Raw genomic sequence first — 14090 nt, 5'->3', positions numbered from 1 at the left:
GAGACTGCGTTAAATTATTAATCATCCCTGACAAAGAGAAGACACACACATACAGCTTGACGGTGGATGTCTACACTAAAATATTTCAAGGAACAATGAACAGTAGAGCTGCAGCCAGACACCTGTTTGAGTAGAGGAGGACTCTGAGAATAAGAAACAAGAATATCAACGTTAAGCTGTATGTGCAGCACAGTAACAAAGTAACAGTAACACAGACTCTTCTTTGTTACTCAACAGTTATATTTAAGCACAAAATGTGAAAAGTAGCTAAGGATGAGTTCAGAGTGCTTGTTATGTACTGAAGCTCTCGTCAAAACTCTTCAAGACATCTGGTAAAGATATTTGTAAAGCTTTAAAATGAAAAATAAAATGTTGAATTGCTGAATTTTGCATGATAAATATTGTCACAGCGCTTTTAGCTTTCGATACATATTTTTTTGTTTTTGTGTGTGACTCTTGTACAGCCTTGTTAGCCAAAGTTGAACTGCTTTAAACTTTTTATTTATCGCCCAGGAGTGGTGTTGAAGACAAATTTCCTTCATCTTTGTGACCTTATTAAGATCGAAATACAACTAGCTTACATGAATGGCATGTTTTCTTGTGGCATTGGTGATTTTGTAAAAAAAAAAACCCAAACAATTATTGATTAATGTAGTACTTTTCCACCTCTGAATAAATGTGCTGAAATTTAGAATTTAACCTTTTCTTACTTATACTATTTTGTACCAGGCGGATTAATATAACTGTGCTGAGAGATGTTTCTGATGCTTTTTATTATTTACTACTCACTATGAAACTATTCATTTTCTAATCGTGTTAGTGTGAATACAAAACTAATAAAACAGCCAACTGCATTCAATGATATACAACAGGATCACAGCTCAATTTATTTTTTTCTGTAAAACATTATTTTGTTTCCGTCGATGGTTTGCCACTAGAGGGAGACAGAGCCTAAAGTAGAGGAGGCTATCCTGCAGCCAGTGTTTTGTGTTCATATCCTGAGTGTTGGCTTTCAAATGGGTTAAAATAGTTCTGCAGCTACAGTCTCACGTGGGAACCCTTATTAGCTTGGTGCTGGTTAAGTCAGAGAGGCAGCTAAAATTAACATCCACTCCAGATGCTTTTAAAGGCACATCCAGGGAAACGCTATTTGAAGAGATTCAGTCTGAGGTGATTGTTTTAAATTTTATTTTCATCCGAAGTCCACCACCAACAGATTTGTTTGTAAACTTGAAAACAACAGTGTTAGATTCGACATTTTAGAAAAAATTACCAACAGAAAAACCTTTCATTGTGTGTCTTTTGCCGTCTTCAAAGCCTCGTAGCGTTAATTTGCGATGTTTGGGGGCCAAAGGACTACATTACCCATGACACCCCGCTTCCTGGCGGACCAGCCGTCTGTGACAGTTGAGCTCCAACAAGTTCACGGTGGAAACTTCAGAGGAGAACACGACCTTGAACTGCAGAGAACCGAGTTAACATGTGAGTTTGCAGTTTTTCCTCTTTTGTTTATGCGCACCTCGGCCCTCACCGGCCGCTCTGGTTTTTGTCCTGACGCTTTGAGGTCTGTTTGTAGTTGAACCGTCCAAACTTAGCGAGAGGAGAGCGTCCACAGCGCCGCAGGAAGGAGAAGGTGGTGGGATGAGAACATTACTCTGTGGGAGGATGAGTGGATGCTGTCATCTTTCTAACATCTTTCTAACTGTGTGTGCAGAAATGTGGCTTAACTTGAGTCATTCTGTCGTTGAATATTAGATTAAACACAAAATTAATAATTTTATGTTCTAGGTACATTGGGAATGATCTGGCTTGCCAACCTTTGAGGCTCAGCTTTTCTTGGTTTCCTAATCTTTTAATTTATTTAAACCTTTATCGATTAGCTTTCTTAGCAAGACGGTGGCAGCTGCTAAAACCATTAAAGGTCGGACTCGTATTGAGAATATTTACATAAACAATAAATTTATCATTATACCCAGACTTCAAATTTCAATGCAGCGTTGGCAGGGCCGATCAATTTATTGCATTTGCAATTTAATGTTTGCATGTCTAAGATATATATTTTTAAATGTCATATGTTGATTGTTGGTCAGTTTGTCCTTTCATCAATTTATAAGCCTTTCTCCAGCCCATGTGTGATGCCATTTTGTCTATTTTGTACATATGCAGAGTTTCGGCAAGGTACTGGAAAGCATAGAAATAAACAATTCAAATTGTAGGCTTTAAAAAATGTTAAATATATCCACAAAATAGTACAAATCATCTTTGGTCATTAAAATAAACATAAAAATATGTTTTTTTTTGTTTTTTTTACCTGTGTCTATTAACGCTCTACTCTTTGTTTGCTCTCCAGTGCTCTTTGCTCTGCTTTGAATTTTATTTCTCACCTTATAAATCACGACACACACTGATACGTGTAGCATCCCATCTGTAAATATACATCATATTCTTCACATGTAAGTCAGTTCAGAGGTGTACACTGAGGTTGGATGGCATTTGCATTAAAATTTGAATGTGAATAGCCAAGCAAAACAACAGGGACTTTAACCCAAGATCTCGGACTTGAGCCTTTAGTGTTCATAACTCACAGTAATGAAATGGTATATGAAGAGATCGCATGCATCTGATGAGACAGTGTAGGTTTCAGCCTTTTGAAAGTTGACTTGGGAACAATTAATGATTTTTTTTTCTCCACATCATTTTTATTTACGTATTTACTCAGGGCTTTTTCCACCAACTCAGTCAGGAGCCCATTTCGGTTCCTAAATGTGATTTTTGAGCCAGTATTGTGTGTTTCCAATTGAAGAACGAAGTTCCCGAACGTTAAATCTGGTCCCAGTCGAATACTGTGGAATACCTGGTTCTTAGAACAGACCGCGATGTCACCTTGTGGATCGAGGAAACAACAATCACGGTGATGAACAAGGGCTGCAGAAGCGTGCAGATGTCCGCCATCTTGCCACTACACTCTTTTTCTGTGTTGTGTAGCATTCACAACACCTTTGCTGCTTGGTTCGGAAAACAAAACGACGTTCGTAGGGACACGAACTGAACCTGTTCTAGAACAAGAGTTTGTGCTATATGAGAACCAGAAATATTTAGATTTTGTACTTACAATGTTTCTGTTTGCAAAAGCTCTTGGATGCTTTATTTTTTCCATTTTTACTCATGTTAACTTTGTAATTGTTTTCTTTTCTACTTCAAGATTGTGCTAAAGAAATGATTTAGTTGGGCTTTACAGAAGCCATTTTTACTTTAACTAGACATTGTGAACACATGCGAGGTTTGCTGCCTGGTCTAACCGCTGTGACTCACGAAGGGTTTCAAATGCTTCTCCGTACACAAACTGGTGGAATATGAATAGCACCTTTGTGTGTTATCCGCTTTTTAATTCCCTGTGTATTCAACAGTGTTGAATGAGCTGTCAAATGGAGGTATTATCCAGAGGCAGAATGGAATGAAATACCCGTGTCCAGGCGTGGTTTATGAAGTAATGCTCAAGGTTAAGCAGGGCAGTGTTCAGAAAGAACAGCTACTCACTTTCAGTCTCTTTTAGTTCTTTGTTTTGTTACAATCCCCCAGCACCTCTTCATGTCAATAGTTATCAGTTTAGAAAAACACAGACCAGAAGAAGAAGTGTGGCAGAGTTGAAAAACATGTACTGTAACTTCATAGCTAATTTTATATAGAGTGACTTTACCCAATATGACAAAATATTCCTTGTGGAAAGTTTGGAGTAATTATGTGCAGCTAATGATTAATCAAACACGTCACGTTTTTAAAAACAGGTCAAAGAGGAGGCTGACGGCACTTCCTACTTGATGATGTCATTTAATTGCACTCTGTCAGCTTGAAAAAACTGCTTTCATTTTAAGACTATTCTGATGCTGAGCTTGTATTTGGTTACTAGTGATTGCTTGCAAACAATGTAGGAAGATAACTGGTAAAACTGTCAAAACAACTTAAAGCTTGACTATCAGTAATTTTTCATTGGCATTGGTTCTTTTCTTTGTGCTTTTCCTAATTAAAATAAGATCTAGTGTTGCATCCCAAGAAATCAGTCGCCAACAAGTCAACCCAAACACGGTAATGAAATGTAAGCATTTATTTCTGTCAATCTTCATGATTGACAGAAATAAATAGAAACACAGCAAATAGAAACAAAATTCAAGTTTTTAAAAAGATTGAAAATTGCACCAGACAAATAAAACTGTATTTAATTAAAAAAATGTCAGCCTGCTGAAAAGTAAGTTCACTTACAGTACTCTATCTGCACTCAGTACTTAGTTTGGGCTCTTTTGGCATGAATTACTGCACAGATGCAGCGTGGCACAAAATAAATCAGCATGTGTTTCTGCTGAGGAAGCCCAGATTGCTTTAATAGCAACCTTCATTGTGCAGCATTGGCTCTGCTGTCTCTTGTCTTCCTTTTTAGAATACTTCATTGTTTCTCAGTGGGATTCAGATCAGGAGAAACCACGGCCATTTGAGTAGAAATGATACCCAACTCCAGATAAAAATATAATCAGCATCACCTTAAAGCTTGTCTGTAGCGGGAAGAATGATGTGGTCTAAAATTGTTCTGGTTGCAGTGACTTTGGACTTGATGAAACACTGTTGATTTTCAAATGAAGTATAATGAGTGAGAATCCAGTCCTTTTTCATATTAGCCTAGAAAAGGTCGCATTCAGCTGTTTCTCTGGTTCAGGTGCTTGTAGCTCATCTCCTGCATACATCTGTCTGTAGTGATTCTTCCAGATTACAGTCATCCCCTCTAGGCCTGTCACAATAAGGAATAAATCAATTAATTGCATGATAAATTTAAACAAACCCAATAATTTCCATTAGAGTGATTTATCGTTTTTCTCTCTTTCCACCAAAAACTGGATGACAGTTTGGTGTTTTGGTCTCAACTTGCCCTTTTTTGAAGGACAGTTTTGTTAATGGAGACTTCATAATTTGCTTTATTTCTTGTTTTTGTCTATTTATTTTGGATATTTTTCCATCTCCAGTGATAAAAGTTAATTAGAATGTAAAGTTTATCTTTTAGAATGTGCTCTTGCATTATTATTGTTAGGCCTTAACAGTATATAACTTGGAAATGGTCTAAAAAAAACCTATATTATCATTTATCATCATAATTTCTGTGGACAATTTATTGTCCAGCAAAATTAGTTATTGTGACAGGCCTGATCCGCGGCGATTATGTGTTTTTGTTTTTCTACTGAACCGTTTCCTTCCACTCAACTTTCTATGAATATGCTTGCATATGGTACTTTGTGAAATGCACAGACATCCTTTGGCTTATCCACCAGGTGTTTCCTATAGTTTTTAACAATATTTCTGACTTGCTACATTTTGGGTTTTTAACATCTGTAAGCAATAATAAGGCTTGAAACAAATCACAGTTTGAATGGAATTAGTGAAAAAAATCATATTTTGATCAGTCTATTGAGCTGCACCTGCAGTTGAATCAGTAAAAGTGTATTTTATGTGTCTCATTTTTTAACAGCATATTTGTTTGTTTACTGAACAGCCTAGCTTTCTCCTGCAGCACCATGACTGTGGCCGTCCAAATGCTCTTTTGTGTTTTTTAGGAAAAATCTTTTTCGTTTTGAGAGAGAGCGATACACTGAATCAATCAGAGAAATGCGCATTTGTCTTTAAATATTTTATTTAGAAAATCAGAGTAAATATCAGCATCTGAGAAAAGAAAACCAAGAGAGAAGAAGGACGAAGAAGAAGTGCAACTTAACAAATACAATTCTCCTTTTATATCTTATCAGTCACGTACACGATGCCTTCCACCCATCTCTCTCCTGTAGGGAGTTTCTCTCAGTTTCTCTCATCTCTGGTTAATTGGAATCTCTGTCCCTAAATCAAACCTGGTTGAAAGGAGTTTAAGTTGGATAAAGAAGAAAAAACATCTTCACTGAAAACTCTGCTATCAGTTCCATAAGTATAACACTTGCTCAGAAACTTTCATTATCAGTTCATTCTTTCCAGTAAATAAGCAAAAGTTTAATTTTCCAAGACGGTTTCTAAATAAAAAATGGGAAGTAAATACTGTGTACTTTTTTGTTGCTCACAACTGACTTAAAACTCCAGTCAGGCTGGAATAACCTTTAAAAATAAAAAATAAAAAAATTCAACTAGATTTGACAAACATTCCCCACTTTGTCCTTCAAAGATGTGTTTTTAGTGCAACGTTATGTGAAGGTCCAACATGGTAATAGTAGATTTCTATCCCCTTTTTAATATAGTCTATTACTATATTTGGGCAAATAAAACTCTCAACAGCAGTAGCTGCCAGAATGATTCATCTGCAGAATACTATTGGTCTGCTTTAGGACGTCTGTAATTAATCACATATAGGACTCTGTAAATCAGTGACCAGCAGTGCTGGGAAACGGACTCGGGCTTTGGCTCAGTGCTAAAGGTTGAACAACAGGAATATATATGATTTGAATAACAACAGCTGGGAGCAGAGCTCAACTTTTGGATGGATGCAAATAAAACGTGCACACGAGGAAGCCGGAAGTTGTGACTTTTATCACAGTTTCTGACCATTGCAGACTTCCAGCTTCTTCTGGTCTTCAGTAGCTTCACTTTGTCCATTGTGTCTCCGCCCCACGGTGAGATAAAGCAGCACGCCTTTTCCCACCCCAGCCTCCCTTCCTCCTCCTCCTCCTCCTCTTGTCTCGTTCCCATGCCGGCCCCACCTCCACCCTGCCTCACTGTTGCTTCCTCTCTTTCTGGCAGGACACAGTCGGTGCAGGGAAGAAGCCGGCCGGTAAAGCAACACTAGCTGTAGAGAGCTTTTGTTTTGATGGGAATACGCTGAAGGAAGCCGCACCACTCCTACACAGAACAACAAATGCAAAGATAACTACTTTGGCAGCACGGTAAGTCTTTTTTATTTTATTTTTTTGTCTTTTGCATTATCAGCACAAGCTGGTGCAGTGTTCGCACTTTTCTTCTCTCGTGCTGCTGCTGTGATCATTGTGTACTTATTGCAGTTAGCTCCAAATCATTTCCTTGCTGGGTTTCTCACTCTTGGCAGTTGTCGACACAATAAAACTATTGAAACCGTTGTAGTTCTATTAAATTGTTGCTCAAGGTTAGCTGGTTGTTCAAAAGTAATTTGATTTATGCAAAAATAAATGATTACATTTGTGTTTTAACCAATATTTACAATTCTAAAAGGCACTTCATGAGTTGTATGATTGGTTCTTTGAATAAATGTTTGTCCATAACTGTAAATGTGTAAATGCATGTGAGAAAATATAAAAACCAGGCGATAAGTATCACATTTTTTCTGTTGTTCCCAAGAGTTGTTTTAAGTTGAATTTATTGCAAGCTTCTTTGAAGTCTTGTTTTGCTTTCTCAGTGTAAAAATTGTGTTCTAGAGATTAAATGTTATATACTAAATTTATATACTGTATGTTAGTGATTGTTTGGTAAACTGTCATTTAGTCACAATTCAGAGACCTTTGTACTTTACCATTGAAGTGCCCAAATTGACATTGAAACTGTAAACCCTGCTTACCTTCTGAGCCTGGACTTTGGACAGCTTAGATGAAAATTCAACTTAAGATAAAAATTAATTATTTAAGTTACATCTTTTGAGCTGGCAGTTTCATTTTGTGGTTAAAAGGTCAGTAACTTGGTTAAGAGAAGTTTTATTTTCTTTGGCCAGATCTCATGGATCAGCATGGTGAACCTGTAGGGTTTTTTAAACTATAAATAGGATTTACCCCCTGCAGGTTGAGTGTATTTCTCTTTAGAAGGGTGAACGTCTTGGTATTTAGGTTTTTGAGACCACTTTCCTTTCACGTGGAGTCGCTGTCCAGATTTAGCTCTGCCAGTTGTCAGGGTGACATTCCTGCTCTCAGTAAACTCTTCTGTTGTTTCCCATGCTCTTTTTTTCAGTTTTATCCCTGTTTAACCTCTCTGTTAATTTTAGATAAACTAAAGAATAAACATTGACAATTGCTATATTGCATTAGAATACACAGAATTTAATTATTTCTTATTTACTTAAACCTTGCTGTATTGTATTTAGGCTCTTTTTTAAATTGATTTTTTTTTTGTTTGACAAGTTTCATTTTTAAACAGATACATTATTAATAATACATCAGATTGTTGTGGATATTATTTTACAACTCGCCTATGTTGCATGACCTTGATCTTTAGCCACGTGATGAGATGATTCAGCCTCTATTTCCTCTTCCTGCCAACTTGAAAACGCCACCAGACCTTTGCTCTCATTGGAGTATGGTTAGGAGGAATATCAATGTAACGACTTCCTTCTGGAAACCTTGTAGGAAGCGTAGGTAACAAATGATTAACCAAACGGTTCTTGTAATTTAAAGGTGGCTACAAAGGAGATTGGTCCCTCAGATATGATGATGTCAGCTTGAATATGCCAGTTTCATTTTGACCCATTTGACTTATACTTTTATTTATTTGTTTGTTTATTTATTTATTTATTTATTTATTTATTTATAATGTTTTTGATAAAAACATCATAAATGAACATTTAACTGAAGCCTAAAATTTTGTAGTTTGGCTTGTTCCTGTTATAACTTTATTTTTTATTTGTGTCTCATTATATGGTTGAGATGCAGTTAAATACGGAGATGTTCTTCATAATCGGAGCAATGAAGCATTCGGGTTTCTTGGCAACACAGATACAGCTTCAACTCTTGTCAAACAATATTCTGCACTTCAATTGCACTATAAACGTCTTGTGATCTGTGTCTAATCAGGCTGCCGTGTGGGGAGTATTTTGTGGTGCACTGCAGTCGTGAGCTGATGCACGTCTTATCTGGTCACTAAAGCATATTGCAGACGAACTGTTGGATCATTGTTACTGACTGATAAGGAACAAATATTTATTTCAGGATCATTTGAGGATATTGGTTGATTTTTAAAGGTTGGTTAAATAAGGGTAATTAAAAAAACAGCAGAAAGTTTAGAATTATTTATTAAAGATTTTGTCTCTTTCACACTTTAAGCTTAAAAGATCAAATACACATAGATATATACAAGCATATATATATTGTGTGTGTGTGTGTATGTGTATTTATTTATCTGTGGTATTATGTATTTCATTTTATGGCACATTCAAGTAACGGTGTTACCTTCAGTTATTATACAAATTCTGTATATATCAAACACGACTTAAAAGAAATTTCACTTTGCAATTTGACGCCTTGAAATTGAACCTGCATCTTTAAGAAGCTCCTGCTGTTTCCATCACTCTGCCTTCACGTCATCACAACAATGTTCCTCCAGTATGCCTTTAACATAAATCTTATGAGCGTTGGACTGAGAAGTAATTTGTATGATAAGCTCAGCAGACTGTCAGTTTCACCAGGTATTTGCTAATTGTTGCTGCAGCTAGTCTGAAGGGACTGAGTAGAGGAAGGTGATCTGTGAAGCAGACTGTGTGGAAATAGGTGAGGCTTTGTGGGAGCAAGTGTTTAGGCATGCCTGTATGGTTCCTAAGGGAGATTAAAGGAGTTCTCAAACATGCTTGAAATAATCAAAGCAACACTCCAAGTATAATTATGATGAGAGAATAACATTATAACATGCTATAAAGCTCAGAAAGGTTGATTGTACACCAACCTGCCCCTTAAATGGGTGGGTGTAATGGGCTACCTAAGATTCACTGTTACTGTTAATAACTTCACCAACTCAAATGACTGATTTTCCAATCTAACTATGGTTAAAAGTTTCTTTTTTGTTGTTTCATGGGTATTTTCTTGTCTCACCTTTCAGACTTTAGAAGTAATGAAGCTCCTCAGTTGCACTGAACATGTTTGTTGTTGTTTCAAGGCGTACAGGTTCAGCCGCGGCTCATGCTGGAGTTTGTTTGGATTCCAAAGGATTTAAAGCAGAAAAACTGTAACTGCTGCTGTTAATCCTGTTCAGGGTTTTTCCCCATTTTGTTTTTTGAATAGAGTGGAGTGAAAAACATTTGCTGCCTTGAGGCGTTACCATCAATTAGATGACTCGTATCATAAAACAAATTTTAATAGTAGAAAAACTCAAAAAGCAGTTTTCAAATAATCAATGGTTAAAACCAACATGGCCCTACAATGTAAAAGAGGAACCTAAAGAACCAAGAACATCTTAGGTGCTTCAGGCCTCACTGCTGCAGAAGTTAAGATCAAGATTTAACAATAAGAGACTAGACAAAAATCTGGTTTCTTCACCAAGGAGGAGAGTTGATCTATATCAGTTCTTTGCTGACTTAATTTCTTGTATTTTTCAGTTTGGTTTGAAGTCTTTTTATTGTGTGGAGGAAGATCACCTGTTGCCTTTACTGCATTTTAATTTTCTGATAGCATTTTACTTGTGATGACAGGTGAAGCATTGTCTCACCTGCCTCCCCCCGACTGCAAGTCACTGAGAAATTAGTATTTCACCTTCAGAAGACGGATCTGCAGATTTCAATTTTAAAAAATCAAGGAGAATTTATTAGTGAGTCAAGCCAACAGCTACTTCTTGAATATTTTAAAAGCAGGGAACCACTGGTATGAATATCAGGGCCGATATCAAGATCAGATATCAATCTTGCTGTTATGGCTTCAGGTAAACGGCCCATAATCCTCCACTGCTGAACTATCAGCATCACATGCCCAAAAAAACGCCACATGGCCAACCTCCTACCGAAACACATACAGATGACAATAAGATGGAGATAAACATCGGTTATTTATATCGGGCCAGTTTTACTTGTCAGGTTGTTATGAATATGTTAAAAAGTGACCAAATTGTTAGTGTCAGTATAGCATGCATCACTGTTTAAAAGTTTGTTTGGGCTTAATCTTGCTAAATGGAGAATCACAATTTTCTCAGAGTGAAGTGAGATTCTGCATGTTAATCTAGTATCACTGGTGGAAAAAAAAGTATCCTGTTTGTTTTAGAAATCCTAAATAGCTTAAAATCTGTTCTATATGAATATACTACACTATCTATGAGATATACCATCATTAGCTGCATATTATATCTCAACACCTCTGTGTGCAATATGCATATTCTGACAAATTGCTTAGACTGCAATTAATGTTAACGAATTATTCAGGTAGCATGGATTCAGGATATCCGTCCCTGAAATACATTTTGTTTTATTCAGCATAAAAATGTTTTGAAAAGGTGAAGAGGCGGTAAAGTGGTGAATGTATTTGGAAACTACAAGTTGTTTAAATCCCACAACGTCAACCTAAAGCGACTTTTTCAATAGAACCTCGTTGTTCAGATGGAAACTGGGCTTCACCTTTAAAAACCAGCTCAAGCCTTCTTACTGCAGGAGCTGTTCGGTTTAAATCTGTTGATCAGATGCTATATCTGTCCTAAATTGTGATTTTATCATTCTTATTAAAGTGTAACAGTGCTAATTATGTGCTAAACAGACTTGTTTGATAAGTGTTAGTCTCGGTTGGAAGATGAGAATCTACAATGTGTGACATCTTTGCCAAGTGTTTCTTGTTACTTTGTTAAACATTAAGTCAATGGTTCTCAACCTTTTTGGCTTGTGACCCTCAGCAAACAAAGCACAGGTGGCAGAATCTTTTGATGGGACATGTTCCCATCCACTCCACCCACTTGGTCTTTTTGGAAAAGTGGGAAGATTTATTAAATTAAATAAAATTAAATTCATCATTAACTTAAAGGAAGACTTGTCCAGGACACTGGCCTGTAAGGTTTGACTCACTGGAGTAACATGTCCATGGTAGTCAAGGGAAGGTCAAGAGAGTGTGAACATGTTCAAAGGTTATCAGCTGCAGGGCAGATGAGATAAATGAGTTTGCTAATTTACTTATTTATATGAAGTTAAATGTTGAAATACAGTAATAAAATTAACATTTATAGTTTTTAGTACTCTGAAGATTAGCATAAACCACCTCAATTTTCCACAAACTGAAGATCATTTTGATTTAGTTTTAAGATGAATCACCTTTTGTTGTTGTCAGAGTTTGATGACCTTTCTGTCTCTAAGAGGTTGAAGTAAATTGATTTCTCAGCATGCAGACTTTGTAAATTTCCAGTAAGGACGGTGAATTAAAAAGTCCTTAATGGCACCTGACAGTCCTTGAATGCATGCGTCCTGGCGTCCCTCCCCCCCATGGTTGCGTCTCTGTCTGTGTGCCTGGGCTCACGTACACACCCTCCTAGAAGGGCATTGTTTGCTCAGAGAACCAGTGCAGAGCTCTGCAGCGCCGCTGCTCCGGTTCACACTCCAAGGTCAGCGGCAGGCTTTGCTGCTTGTTATTCACAGGTTCAACTCTGATATGACTTCAGACCAACTCCATGAACCACTCCATCCTGCAACTGATGCATTAATTAATATTATGTAAAAAAAATTAAAGCCTTGTTGTGGGACATGCTTTTTTCCTTGTTGGCATTTTAAGCTTCCACATTTTGAGGTTGCTGCACTAATCTTCTCTGGAGCTCTTTTGTTTTCTGCGTCCTACATGATTACTCCACTGACTTTTTCTTCTGGTGTCCTGCCTAGAAGGGTAAAAAACAGGATTGCAAAGAATTGCTAAATGTCTAATAACTTATATATTGCAAACACACAATTTTGTGTATTTTTTGTCTTGTTTCTAGTATAAATATCTTAGTTTTGTCTTATTTCAAGCATATTAACGTACATGTAACTTTTCAGAAAAAAATATGAGCTTAATATTGATGATATTCATTCAAATGGTACTATTTCACTTACATCTAGTACTTTTTAAAAATCAGTATTAAGGTATTATTGACCTAAAACAAGCTCTGATGTCATGCTGAACTTGTTAGTTTTGTCATACTTCAGGTGCATTAAGATACATGATCTAGAAACTAGACCAAAAATACTTGGTAAGATTTTGTGTTTTTTGTAGCATATCCCTTCTTCTCACCCTTAAGGGACAGATAGTTTAACTTCTCATTTGGCTGCGTTTTTATTGAATCATCCTCAATGGTTACCAACCACTAAATCAAAGCTGACTTTGTGCTGCTGACCTGAAAGGATTAGGCATTTTCCACTTTTGGGGTTAATTGCATGATATGAATTTGGAAGTTATTTACCCAGAGTCATTTCAGACTTCCATACAGAAAGATCAGAGTGATGCAAGAGCCTAAATCTGTGTGGTGTCAGTTGTCAGACCTTGCTTGGGGGAGACAGGATTAATGGGGATGTGTTGGCCACAAGCAGGAACACTCAGCTGATTGAAAGTATTTAAGACGGAGGCCAGGAGTGACGAAGCAAAAAGAGCCTCTGCACGACTGATATTGATATGTAGAGATAGTGGGGAATTAAATACAGTTAAAATGAATCTTGACAGCTGTATTTCAATTGTCATGTGCCTATGCATGTGTATGTATGTACCCTGATAGCCTTACGGCAGCTGCTGTAATTAGGCCTTTACCCTCCGGTCAGCATGTTTTATTGACTGCAATAACTGGGTCGAGCTATCAAGTGTCCTTTTGTTACCGGCCTGGGCAGAGCTTCAAGCCTTTATGTAACTTTGGTTAATATGAGGCATCGTTTTAATAATAAAACACGGCTGAGTTCTCAGCTGTTTAAACTGGGTGAGAACAGAGGGGTCCGAAAGGTGGGCTCGGTTTCTTAATGCGCCGGTGGGAGAAAAAATTTGAGTGAAAACACCACGGTTTAAAAAAAACAGCAAAAGCATTTTCAAAGCCTTCATAAAAAACTAAAAAATCTAATTAACATCTTAAAATCCTTGCTTCCAAAGGCTTTAGCTTCAGTTTTGGACCCCGAGAGAAGATCTTCACTGTTGTAACAATGGCTGAAGCTCCAGGCAGCAAATGTTTTGTGTATAATTATTGTTCGCCTGTCTTTGCATTGTGTTTATAGTGGTGAAATGTTCTCCTGAAGAACCTGATCTCTGTGGCTCCAGGCTGTTGTAACTCTATCTTTGTGACCCAAAAACTTAGACCTTTAACAGTAAACGACATTGTAAGGAAACATTGGAGTAAAAACACACATTTTGCATTCACTCAAAGTGAAATCACTTGTTTTATTATTAAAACGATGCCTCATATTAATAAAAGTTCCATAAATATCCGGA

The sequence above is a fragment of the Xiphophorus maculatus genome, chromosome 5 (genome assembly GCF_002775205.1).
Source record: "Xiphophorus maculatus strain JP 163 A chromosome 5, X_maculatus-5.0-male, whole genome shotgun sequence".
NCBI lineage: Eukaryota > Metazoa > Chordata > Actinopteri > Cyprinodontiformes > Poeciliidae > Xiphophorus > Xiphophorus maculatus.
Note: the sequence above shows the minus strand (reverse complement) of the source record.